A 14,482-nucleotide genomic window follows, 5' to 3' on the forward strand; every position below is an offset into this window, starting at 1 on the left:
GGTAAATATCCATCATCGGCTTGACTTCAAGAGGCTAACCCATCCTCATGTGCAACTATTTTGTATACATTGGATCTAAAAGAGTGGGGAAAATGTGTGTGGATGAGTCAACCAAACAATGTAGCATTAGCCACTAACTATGTGGCTTCAACAAATATTTACAATATACTTCCCAATCTAGTTTGGTCAGTTTTTAATTACCTCTTCCCTCGCTTTCGAATTTTCTTGGAATTATTTTTCCAAGACTCTAATATCGGGCAGAATCCCAGGTGGGAATTCTTGTATCAAGTTAGCATTGTGAAAATTATCACTGATGGTTTCAATGATATTATTTGCAGATCAATAGCTCTATAAACTACTCTTTCTTCTTTCATCAGTTGAATATCCCAATCAGTAATGAGGATTTCATTATTTGATTCCTATACCCTGGAAAGATTTGATACTCTATCGTCTGGAGTATCCTTCATGGTATGTATCCCAAGATCTTATCATCAATCTCATTAAAAGTCACGCTTAGATCAGATGTTTGATTCATATGTGAATCACTTGTCTTACACATTGGACTGATGATAGACAACTTTTGACAAAATGTTTCTTGTTTCATTGATAAAAAACAGTTGAGATCTAATGCTTCTTTTACAAAATCCTCAACCTTAGGATTATTCTTCAACTCATGTATTGAGAACTGTAACTTTTGTACCTAGATATCCTTAGCACTTGTTTCTGCCTGATACTAGAGCTTCAATTGGTCAAAGCTCTACTATAATGGGGACATTTTTCTTTCCATTCGATGATCAAAATTTTGTCCCTCTTCTGCCAACTACTGCTCTAGCTGTTGGATTCCTTCTACCTTCTCTCTTACTAGTTGTCTGACTTTGGTTTCCTTTTCAATCATAGCATATGTATGAGTGCCTACAAACTGTGAAAATTTTGTCAAATTTTCTAAAGGATCAATTGGAATATCCTTCCATACTACATCCATAGGTTAATTGTGAGGAATAACTGCTGATGACGACTCTGTTCTCCTCGTTTTCCTCTATCTTTTACCACAACCCGATGTTTGGGACTTATAAAGATATCGAGAGGAGGGATTTCATCCACCCTGAGGATTATTTCAGATGAATGGAAGTCCGGGATGATCTCAACTTCCTCTATAGTGACATCCTTATCAGTGGCCCTTTCAGTAAGCAAGCCCTGTCCTATGTTTTGGGGTGTGTTGAATGTTGCTTCCATATCAATATATTTTTCCCTCTGTTTTCCTCTAACTTGCCGGTAAAATTGTTTCCATGCCTCATCCAACTAACTCTTGAAAAGAGATTCATCTGTATGTAATTCTGTGGAGACATCTTTCACTTGTATCTCCTTTGAGACTGTTTCTGATTTCTTTTCAGAATCTTTTTTTGCACTCTTCTCTGAATTGTGTTAAGGTTTTTTCTCTCAGTTGTGCTCTAATCCTTATTCTGAGTTATTCTATGAACTATGTTGTGAGCCTTATGTTGATTTATTCCTTAAATTCTATTCGGAACTTTGTTCCAAGTCCTTTTCAAAATCTTGGTCTGAGCCCTACTCCTCTTGAATAATTGGATGAGGGATCTTTAATAGATCCAAATGGACATTTTGTAGTATTTTCCTCCTATACTAGTGGAATTTAGCTAGCCTTTGTGGATCCAGTTTCAAAGTAGCTAAATGTTATAGTTGCGAAAACAACTTAGAAAACTCAAACATGTAGTCATAATCATCATCGTCATGGTTGAAATATCAAATTTTCACTTGGGAAGTGAAGTTTTGTGCGACTTTATTAGGGTCAAACTGTCTACCAAGAATGGTGGCAAGTTTCAAACATGTAATACGATCAGTTTCAAGCGTAACATGCTTTAAATAATGTAATGCATGAAAACTACATTGTAGGGGAAGGGAAGGCCAAGGATACTTCTTATATTCTTTTAGGGTCTTGGTTATTCCATCACCTACAGTTTGGTAGGAAATCTCCCTAGCAAGCAATTTATCTAGTACATATAATGGGAGAACATTGGGAGTTGCTCAACTTCTAGCATGTCTACACGCAAAGGAAAGGGGAAGGTTTCGATGAAAAATATCATGATTCCCGTTGTCTGTTGTTTTGATATCCTATAATCCAAACCCAATATAAAATTGCCAAGACCCAATGTCAATTCGACCTTTACGAGCTTCACAGCCGGGCAAAACAAAAATTCCTTGACAAAAGTGATGATCTAAACATTTTGGAATCCCTTCGCCTTGTTGAAGCCTCAAAAATTGCTGTAACAACATTGGTGAAAGCCACCCAATCGGGGACTTGAATATCGTCCCTTATCTGTTTGGATTAGTGGCTCCGACTGGATATAGTGGGATCCGTTTCCCAACAAAAATGTGATAGGATGGATAGGGTGTTGATGACCATAAATGCGGTGATAGTTGGGGTAGTTTTAAATTGGAAGACATGTATATTTAACCTATCTATTTATTACCCAAGATTTTACTTACATTTATGTGATGTAAAACGGCTATCTTTAGTGTATGATAATGAAGATTGATAAAACACTAACAGAAATTTTTTTTTTAAGAAAATTATTCTGATTAAATAGTTAGTCAAAACAATTGATGAAATATATCACATTAAAGAATCGTTCAAACATTTCTCATCTATGTATTGATGGTAACAGTCCTAGCATTTTCAGAAGTGAATATACAGAACTGCATTAAAGGAGATACATATAACAAACAATACAATGAGAAATGGCTATAAATTCATAAACAAATAAGTATACAATGATAGAAGTACATGATGCATATAACTAATCTGATGAAATAAATAGTTCCAGTCCAGTCTTTTTTGTTAAGATGGTAGCAAAAGTACAAAAGTGCAAGCTTCCAAAGCCTTCCTCACAAAACTTCAGGAACCTGACCCAGTCATTTTACTAAGATAAACTTTAAAAGTACAAAAGTGCAAGCTTTTGAAGCATTTCTTTATAAACTTAGGGACCCTTTATTTCATAGACAGGAAAGGGTTTATATAATAAGAAAATGTACACGAATAGATATTACATGAAAGTTCTGAGGAGGTTTAAACAACTCTCCTTAAAAGAAGTGGCAAAAATACAGAAATAGAAATTGTTGCAATGACGAACTAAATAATGCAATGGTGTCTACACTTTCATTCATTTTCTGAACTGGTAAATATCCATCATTGGATTGACTTCAAGAGGCTGACCCATCCTCATGCGCAACTGTTTTGTATACATTGGATCTAAAAGAGTGGGAAAAATGTGTGTGGATGAGTCAACTAAGCAATGTACCATTAGCCACTAACTGTGTGGCTTCAACAAATATTTACAATATACTTCCTAGTCTAGTTTGGTCAGTTTTTAATTACCTCTTCCCTCACTTCTGAATTTTCTTGGAATTATGTTTCCAAGACTCTAATATCGGGCAGAATCCCAGGTGGGAATTCCTGTATCAAGTTAGCGTTGTGCAAATTATCATTTATGGTTTCAATGATATTATTTGCAGATCAATAGCTCTATAAACTACAATTTCTTCTTTCATCGGTTGAATATCCCAATCAGTAATGAGGATTTCATTATTTGATTCCTATACCCTGGAAAAATTTGATACTCTATTGTCTGGAGTATCCTTCATGGTATGTATCCTAAGATCTTATCGTCAATCTCATTAAAAATCACCCTCAGATCGGATGTTTGATTCATCTGTGAATCACTTGTCTTACACATTGGACTGATGATAGACAACTTTTGACAAAATGTTTCTTGTTTCATTGATAAAAAATAGTTGAGATCTAATGCTTCTTTTACAAAATCCTCAACCTTAGGATTATTCTTCAACTCATCTAGTGAGAATTGTAACTTTTGTACCTGGAGATCCTTAGCACTTGTTTCTGCCTGATACTAGAGCTTCAATTTGTCAAAGCTCTACTATAATTGGGACATTTTTCTTTTCATTTGATGATCAAAATTTTGTCCCTCTTCTGCCAACTGCTGCTCTAGCTGGTGGATTCTTTCTACCTTCTCTCTTACTAGTTGTCTGACTTTGGTTTCCTTTTCAGTCGTAGCATATGTATAAGTGCCTACAAGCTATGAAAGTTTTGTCAAATTTTCTAAAGGATCAATTGGAATATCCTTCCATACTACATCCATAGGTTAATTGTGAGGAATAATTGTTGACAACGACTCTGTTCTCCTCCTCTTCCTCTATATTTTACCACAACCCGATGTTTGGGACTTATAAAGATATCAAGAGGAGGGATTTCTTCCACCCTGAGGATTATTTCAGATGAAGGGATGTCCGGGATGATCTCAACTTCCTCTATAGTGACATCCTTATCAGTGGCCCTTTCAGTAAGCAAGCCTTGTCCTATGTTTTGGGGTGTGTTGAATGTTGTTTCCATATCAATATATTTTTCCCCTTGTTGTCCTCTAAGTTGCCGGTAAAATTGTTTCCATTCCTCATCCAACTGACTCTTGAAAGGAGATTCATCTGTACGTAATTCTATAGAGACATCTTTCACTTGTATCTCCTTTGAGACCTTTTCTGATTTCTTTTCAGAATATTTTTTTGCACTCTTCTCTGAATTGTGTTAAGATTTTTTCTCTCAGTTGTGCTCTAACCCTTATTCTGAGTTATTCTCTGAACTATGTTCTGAGCCTTGTGTTGATTTATTCCTTAAATTCTATTCGGAACTTTGTTCCAAGTCCTTTTCAAAATCTTGGTCTGAGCCCTACTCCTCTTGAACAATTGGATGAGGAACATTTAATAGATCCAAATGGACATTTTGTAGTATTTTCCTCCTGTACTAGTGGAATTTAGCTAGCCTTTGTGGATCCAGTTTCAAAGTAGCTAAATGTTACAGTTGTGAAAACAACTTAGCAGACTCAAACATGTAGTCATAATCATCATCGTCATGGTTGAAATATCAAATTTTCACTTGGGAAGTGAAGTTCTGTGCGACTTTATTAGGGTCAAACTGTCTACCAAGAATGGTGGAAAGTTTCAAACATGTAATATGATCGATTTCAAGCTTAACATGCTTGAAATAATGTAATGCATGAAAACTACATTGTAGGGGAAAGGAAGGCCAAGGATACTTCTTATATTCTTTTAGGGTCTTGGTTAGCCCATCAACTACAGTTTCGTAGGAAATCTCCCTAGCAAGCAATTTATCTAGTACATATAATGGGAGAACATGGGGAGGTGATCGACTTCCATAGAATCGGACATAAGTAAAAAAATCTTCTCCAGACCACCTACCTATTGGTATAAAATGAATTTTGGCCTCATCACACAATCTTGGGGCCCTTTTGTCAAAAACAGCTTGGTGGATGGGTAGCATAACTCCTCAACGGATCTTATAGAAATTGGTGTGGAAATTGGATTCCCACAATATTTTATGGGATATATGGATATGAGTGGGATTTCACATTATCCTTTTCCACTGTAGTTGGGACAGTGGTAGTAAAACAGACCGCATCCATAATGTAGGCACTGATGAAAAATGGTGGGACTATTCTAGTAGAGACACACAGGTGTTGTCTAAACTCCAAGATCTGGGAAGGAAGATTATTAGACATGATAGTGCCCCAAACCATTATAAAATAATTTATTGTTGCATTAATTAGGGTAACCCACTCAATGACGAACTTAATTATATTGTCATGCCCAAACAACCTACACAACATAGCTGTGATATAAGAAAAGGGAGCAATAGGAGACTATATAGAATACATACCTGATTTCTCATGCTTGTGTTTATTCAAGTTGGACCTCAGTTGCTTAATTGGGTCTGATGGCACATAAGTTTCACTTGAAAATTTCTCGAGAAAGGCTTTGTCATATACATTCTATGGGTCTAGTATATGATACATTCTCTTCACTATTTTACTGTGAAGGATCTTATAATTGTTTTTGTTGAAGTTTGGAATGTTCGATCAGTAATGTTAATATTTCCAATTATTCATTTTACCATATCGATGTAAGGAAGAATCTTGGGTCTAGCAGCAATTTTGTTAAGAAAAGATCTTGTAGCTTCAAAGTGGGAGGATTTAGAAGAGGTAGTAGTGTCCATTGTTTGCTACTCTTCAAATTATATTAGGAAGCTCACTCTCTAGCAATTGGTACATGGTATCCCAAGACGAAGTTCCATTGTCAATTGTGCATGTCGTATTTGAGAAATGTGGGGCCATTTTTGTTACATTAGAAGTAGAAGATTGTGATGCCTCCATTGTTTTCTTTCCTTTCATTGACTTAGTCATCTTGTTACATAGTTCTTTCTTGGGATAAATGTGCAAAATGATAACACAAAGGAATGAAGAGAAATAGGTGTGAAATGTGGAAGCATACAAACATACAAGGTTTCGAAATGAAGGGAAGAAAAGTTTTAAATGTGAATCAATCTATAAAGGGCATCAAATCACCTTGGGTTTTGAAATCATAAACACCGTTAGAATTCTTTAGATGACTGAAATCATGAATTCGCTTGGTTCTTTATTATTCATTAATATATCACACCACAAAAATCTTGTGAACGTTATACGAAATGTATTTCTATGTACTCTCCTGATATGAGATAGAGATATTGCTATATTAGTTAATTAGGTATGGGATATGTGCCATGCGATAATCGAAATATCACAATCTAGAATTTTGAGAGTGGAGGAGAATGGATATGTCCAAAGGCTTTGTGCGATTTGCAAAATTGTGAGAAATGACATGGCATAATAATGGTCCCAATGGATTATTAAAAAGCACAACTTATGATTTTAGTTATTCAATCTTATGATTTTCTTTAACCGTGCCTTTTGAGAAATAGTTTTATCGCAATTGGGAGGAATAAGAGGTCAAACAAGTAGGGAGATTTTTTTATAATCTTTTATTTAACTGGACACGATATGTTTATATATTGTGTTCATCATTTTATCAAGTCCGGTTACCTTATTGCATTTTGCAATGGGATTGTTACTCAAACTTTTCATATATCGTCTTCGGTATATGATTGTGATGCGCGCAAGTTCTATCCTAAAGATATTTTTCAATACTTAAGCCTTTTAAGGAATAGGCATGTTAGGTTCTCAAGGGCTATCCTTTATTGCATCACACGTTTTGAAATATTAAAAACAAAGCATTGTCTCTTTGATATTTTGTGATATCCGATATCGTCACAATTTTCTTTAAGGTAGGCTTTATTCAAGTTGTCTAGGCCTAAATCGATTTTTTTATTCAAAAATAAAATTTCTTTAAAAAAAAAACCCTAAACTATGTTATTTTCCTATTTCTTTTAAATTTTTAAGGGTCCCCATTTATTTATACAAAATTTTCCTAATCCATTTATATATAAATAAATGGGGTGGGTGTTGCATAGAGCAAAAATTGGCGATTCACTGGAAGAACCAATTATCTTTGATTTATAATAATGAAATTTCTAAAAATTTTCTAAGTAAAAGTAATTTAGGAAAGGAAAATTATTTTTGAAATATTTAAATAAGTAACCTAAAGAACTCACTTAATCATAATGCTTTTTATATCCTCTTATAGATGAAAGTACTTTTTGTCTATATAAGTCATTAATTAGTTGTAAATATAAAGTAGGGGGCTTTTTATAACTTAGTGTTTGAATATACTCATTGTTCATAGGTATAGTCAATGCTACCATCAATCGTTCATAGCCTTGATAGGGTTACCTTTTAACCATCATTGATTCAGAATCCCATTCATTTAAGAGTGTAGTATTTAGAGATAATTTCAAAATTATATATCTATATCTATATATATATCTATATCTATATCTATATCTATCTATATATATATATATATATATATATATATATATATATATATATATATATATATATATGTATATGTATATATATATATATGTATATATAGATATAGATATATATATATATATATATATATATATATATATATATATATCTATATATACATATATATATATAGATATATACATTTTTTTATTTTATTTACCTTTCTTTTAACCATTTTTCATTATTACCTAAAAGCCATTTTCCTAGTTTCATGAACAGAAAGTGACAATGCCATTTACTAGTTGTAATTGAATTGAACAAGTTATCTTGTGATGCGACCCTTTGTCTTAAGATTTAAATAATCATAAGCCATTACCCTGGTTTGGTATTCAGTGTTGGTAATGTCACTCTATTATTTCCCTATGAACATGGTAAACAGGCTCATGATGTGACCCCTTAGCCTTTAAGGTTAATATATTTTAGAGTTACGCTCTAAAAATAGTAAAGTTAAAGGATGCGGAGAATCATTGATTGCTTAAGAGTTTTGGATGACAATTTAGAGTTGGAGATTCTTAGCTGTAAATATTCTTTACTTTGTTAAAGATAACCTTTCTTGATTGATAATAGATTAAAAGGATTTTATAAAGTTGAGGTTTTTAAAGAATTTACAACTTCAATGGAAAGGAAAATTTTAGAGTTTTATGATACTTAACTAATCTTCAATGTTGCGATCATTTCCTTAAGAATTCCTACTTTCAAAGTGAAAGATAAAAAATGTTTCAAGAGATTTTTATCGTAAAAACAAAATTAATGCTAATTAACATTATTTTCTAACATAACTAAAAAGTAAATGCAATAATGTTATAGCAGAAGATATAATCTTCTAAGAATTTTTTTTTTTCATAATAATCCCATTGACAAGAAGAGAATCTCTCTTTCATGACAGATCTTGTAATATGAATGTTGATGGATCTAGTTGTTTAGCAATTTGAAATTGTCCAAGCCACATTTCTGGAATTTAGTATGTTTTCCTTTTTTGTCATGCACCTTGTGCCATTTAAGGACGAGGTCTCCAATTTGAGAATATTTTGTGGAAATTGTTGGAAATAATACTTGGGGGGGGGGGGATGAATCAGTATTAGAAATTTAGCAATTTTTCATTTCCATAAACAAATTCATATATGCTACTTCTATTAATTAAACCTATTTATATATGCAACTATGTCTAGAGAAAACCATGTATATCTTGTAGACTTCTAATTTAGTTAGCTGATCTTAATATGTGTATCAGAACCATAAAACAATAATCAAGTGCAGTAAATAGTATAGGTAATCACACACATGAACACAAGATATAAGGTGGAAACCCAATGTGGGTGAAAACCACCTGCTGTAATTCGTCTCTATCTTCTTTTAATAAGAAACTTCTTTTTACAATATTCTGTACTGGTGCAATCTTATACTAGTACGCGGGCTTCTACCTGTAGAAGGCTACAACCTTCTCTTGTTCTCCATCTTCTCCAATAAGGGAGCTACAACCCCCTTAGCTCATGTAGTAGCTGATGTACTAGCACATAGGTGTTGTCCTACATAAGGCTACAACCTTCTCTTTTCTTCCAGGGACCATGTTTCATAAATTTTTAGACTGGATCCATCAATAACATCAATCAAACATCAAATATATCTGCATCAACCAATTTCCTTTGCACCAACCAAAAAATGAATCAAACAATCACTTCTCTGAAAGCTATAGTCAAAATATAGTAATAGTAACCAAAAATCAATCCTAAACCTGGAACACTACAACAATAAACAGAAGTAGCTAAAACATATTTTGTGAGATGTACGCTACTTCGATATGTAAAACCTGCATGCATACACTGCTATATTAAGGCAAACCCGTGTATACATTGTTCTTAATTACCGAACCAGCATGTATACGCACCTTTACTATGTTGAACCTGTGTATAGATCTATAAAATATAATTTACCTTTTTCAACTATTTAGCCATCAGTTATACCCAGATCATCAAACTTACAGATCAAGTCATGCGCCAAATATAAAAGATCAAAACCACACAATGATACTTTTCTTCAAGCCTTAAGATCTTGACCCATTAGTAGAACTTATCCTTCTTCCAGTGCTCAGGTTCCTCCTTGATTCAGATCCAGCTATGCACCATAACCCAATGACCAATATTCTAGATCTTGCTCTTCAGAAGATATTCAATGCTTGAGTGCCTCTGCCTAATGATCTCCTTCCCCTTTTATAGTCTTATACCTTACTCAATACCATGGTCCAAAACCACTTAGAACCAATACATGGGACCCATTACCTGGGTTCAACACCTCGGACGAGATACTATGGTCCAAAACCATAGGTCCAAATACCATGGACTAAAAACAAGTTTTTCCACATGTACATGCTTTTCCTTACATGAAAGTGCGTGCATACACATACGCATCTTTTCATAGGCAATCTCACGTGTATACGTGGCTTGGTTAAGAGGAACCATCGTATATCTCTTTTTCCTTCATTCTGAGAACCTGAACTATGATATGACATCTGAGTGAGTTGCCATCAAGGATAACACCTGTGCCATAGTGCCAAGCCTATGTCATAATTCCAAAAATCTCCCCCTTTGGACTTGATGGCAACCCCAAGTCATTCAAAGTCATTCTCCCCCTTTGTCATCAAGGGAAATGGTTATGCTCCCCGTGAGTACATGTTGAAATCTCTGCTTTGCTGTGTTGTCGATGCTTTCCCTGACTGAAAGGCAAGGTCTGCAAAAAGATGTTTGACAAGAAAGAACATGACTCTATACACATACATCCATCTCCCAACCAAGTGGGGATACACTAGTAGTTTACACATGATAAAACAAGAACATTACATCATCCCTCCCAAGCATAGTGGGGAAAAAAGATAGGTCGTTACATGACCTTAATAATAAGACAAATGCATGACATAGAGACCAAATATCTAATACAAGACTATGATAGCTATCAACAACTATCATCAACAACATCTGTCAATCGTCATCCAGACCAACAACCATGATCTCCCTCTGCAACTGTTCCACCAAAAAATGCCAACGATGCATTATTAGAAGTATATGCTCCCCTTTGATCCTATGCCAGTTGGTCTCTGTAAAACCCATATCATACTCTTTTCATCCTCAGTTTGGCCAATTGTTTGTCTTCAAACCAGCATATACACGACTATATCCACAAAAACCGGTGTATGTACGCGGATATGCTTCATGAAACTCGCGTACAACCACTGTTCTCTGAACCAGATAAGTGTCAACAGTAAGATGATGCCTCAACTACTCCCAGCTTTTGTCTGAGGTATTGAAATGTTTCTCTAGGCAGTGGTTTGGTGAATATATCAGCAACCTATACCTTGGAGGGGACGTACTCCAATTTGACTTTCTGTTCAAGCACTTGTTCCTAGAGAAAATAATATTTGATAGGTATGTGCTTGGTCTTGGAATGCGTGATAGGATTCTTTGAAATTCTTATTGCACTTGTATTATCACAGAGAATGCATATGGGTGGAGTATAAGTGATTCAAATGTCTTGCAATGTTTTCATCATCCAATGGAGTTGTGTGTAGCAAGATGCAGTAGCCACATATTCCGCTTCAGTTGTAGATAATGCAATTGAACTTTGTTTCTTGTTGAACCAAGATACTAATCTAGAACCCATAAAGAATGCACCACCACTAGTGCTTTTTCTGTCATCCATGCTTCCTGCCCAATCTTCATTTGTATATGCATGAAGTGTGAGATCTGTATCTCTAGGATACCATAATCAATAGTTTTGTGTTCCTTAAAGATATTTAAATATCCTTTTAACTACCTAAACGTTTTCCTCTTTTGGATTGGCCTGGAATCTCCCAACTATTCCCACTGCCTGCATGATGTCTGGTTGGGTACCTGTCAGATAGAGAAAACTTCCAATCATGGATCTATAGGTTGGTTGATGTGCTGCTATTGATTCATCATTTATGCTGAGGTTGCATCCTGTTACCATAGGGGTACATACTGGTTTCGAATCTTCCATGCCATATTTCTTCAAGATCTGCTTGAGGTACTTGGTTTGTGATAGAAAGATAACATCTTTGTTTTGTTGGACTTGTAAGCCAAGAAAATATGTGAGCTCTCCAAGCAAGGACATTTCAAATTCTTTCTGCATCACCAAGGCAAAGTTTTGACTCATGGCTTATTCATTGCTACCAAAGATGATATCATCAACATACACTACAAGTATTAGCAATTTATCATTGTCAATTTTTATATATAGATTGCTATCTACTGATCCTTTTGAAAAACCATTTTGATGAAGGGATTTTTCCAGAAGATAATACCAAGCCCTTGGAGCCTGTTTAAGACAATAGAGAGATTTTCTGAGTCTCCATACCAGTTTTGGACCATTTCCAAGGATAAATCCATCTCGTTGGTCAATATACACCTCTTCTTCTAAGTCTCCATTTAGAAAGGCAGTTTTCACATCCATTTGACATACTTTGAGCTTCTGAAAGCTTTAAGTCTAGCAACTGGTGCAAAAGTTTCTTTAATGTCTATACCTTCTTGTTGAGCATACCCTTTACAAACAACTCTGGCATTATTTCTAATAACATATCTACATTTTCATTCAGCTTGTTTTTGAATATCCATTTGGTTCCTATGACATTCTTATCATTAGGTCTAGGAACCAATTCCCAAGTGTTATTTTTTTCAATCTTCTCAAGTTCTTCATTCATGGCCTTGACCCAATATTCATCTTTCCATGCTTCATGAATATTTTGTAGTTTGATGGAGGAAAGAAATGCTAGATAGCTTGAAGCTTCTATAATATTTCTTCTTGTCTATACACCTACCTTTTTCTGTCCCAAAATTTGAGTCTTTGGATGATTTTTTTGAGCATACCTAGATGGAGTCTTTTCTTCTACTATTATCTAATCTTTTGGTGCTTCATTTGTTTCTTTTTCTTCAACATTATTCTGATTTCATGTGGAAGGATAATGCTCATCTTCTTCCCACTCTTCAGTTTTTACCTGCTTTGAATTTTTGCCTGCTTCATCAACCACAACATCAATACTTTCAACAATTTTCCCTACTATTTTATTATAACACTTGTATACTTAACTTTGGGAAGAGTAACCAAGGAGAATGCCTTCATCTGCTCTAGGCTCCAACTTGCTAAGGTTTTCATCAGTTTGATGTAACATTTACTTCCAAAGACTTTGAAGTATTTTATAGTAGGAGTCTTACCATACCAAAGCTCATGAGGAGTTTGAGTGTTGTTTACCCAAACATTTGTTTTGTTGAGAATAGCGACGACTGCAAATGTAGCTTCACCCTAGAAGGTTGCAAGAGTTCCAGACTCATCAAGCATAGCACGAGCCATTTTTTGAACTGTTCTGTTCATCCTTTCTACCACTCCATTTTGCCGAGGAGTCCTTACAATAGAGAATTCCCTTATTATTCCATGTTCTTCACAAAAGTTGAAAAATTCATCGAAGGTAAATTCTCCTCCTCGATCAGACCTGAGGCATTTGATTTTACGATATGATTCATTTTCAACCAAGGCTTTGAAAGCTTTGAACTTTTCGAAAGCTTTGTCTTTATACTTCAAAAGTCCTATCCAACACATCCTGGAAGAGTCATCAATGAACAATATAAAGTATTCTTCTCCACGAGGTGACTTTTTCCTTGATGGACCACATAAATCAGTATGGACAAGTTCAAGTGGCTTACTAGCTGATCCTTCCTTCTCAGGGAAATGTGTTCTAGTTGCTTACCAAATTGACATGATTTTCATATTGTATTGTCTGGAATTCTAATGTCAGGAAGATCACGAACAACCTGATATTTGCATACTTTCCTTATCTGAGGGAAGCTTAGATGCCCCAATCTTCTATGCCATAGCTAGTGTTCATCATTTTTACTTAGATAGCATTGTTGTTGTCCTCCCTTAAGTATGTATAGATTATATGCCTTTGATCATTGTTTCTCATGTATCAAACTCACGAACAATACATCCATTTGATCGAAATACTACCTCATTTCCTTGATCACACATTTGACTAACACTCAATAGATTATGCTTTAAGCCATCAACATACATAACATTTCCAACTTTTACCTTTTCTTTCAAAAGAAAAGAGCCTTTACCTTTCATGAGTGTAGGGGTGTCATTTCCAAATGAGACCTTCCTTTCCTTTTCTATGGCACTATACGACTGAAGTTTTTCTTTATCACCTATCATATGTTTCGAGCATGCACTATCTATGTATCACTGATTTTCCTATCCTTCCGCATATAAGGCTATACCACATCTTTCTGAATGCGGTTCTTTCTTTCTCCATGTTTTGGGACCCAATGAAGCTTGATCCTTTTGAAATGTTTGTTGAAACTTACTCTTGCATTCAGAATCTTCATGACCGAAGTTGTTACAAATAGAGAATTATATTTCATTTTCAAGAGCAGAAAAGTTATTGTAGGTCCTTTTCATGATCTTAGTCACACTACTTTGATTTCATGCTTCTATAGTCATGTTGGTCTTGTAGGCAACACATTGAGTAGCTTTGTGTCCAAAGTTATGACAAGAGAAACATTGGCCATTAAAGAAATTCCTACGATTATCAAATCTACCGACCAGGTGATTATAGTTTCCATTGA

The sequence above is a fragment of the Pinus tabuliformis genome, chromosome 6 (assembly GCF_031772625.1).
Source record: "Pinus tabuliformis cultivar Carrire ecotype Pingquan chromosome 6, CPIR1, whole genome shotgun sequence".
NCBI classification, from domain to species: domain Eukaryota; kingdom Viridiplantae; phylum Streptophyta; class Pinopsida; order Pinales; family Pinaceae; genus Pinus; species Pinus tabuliformis.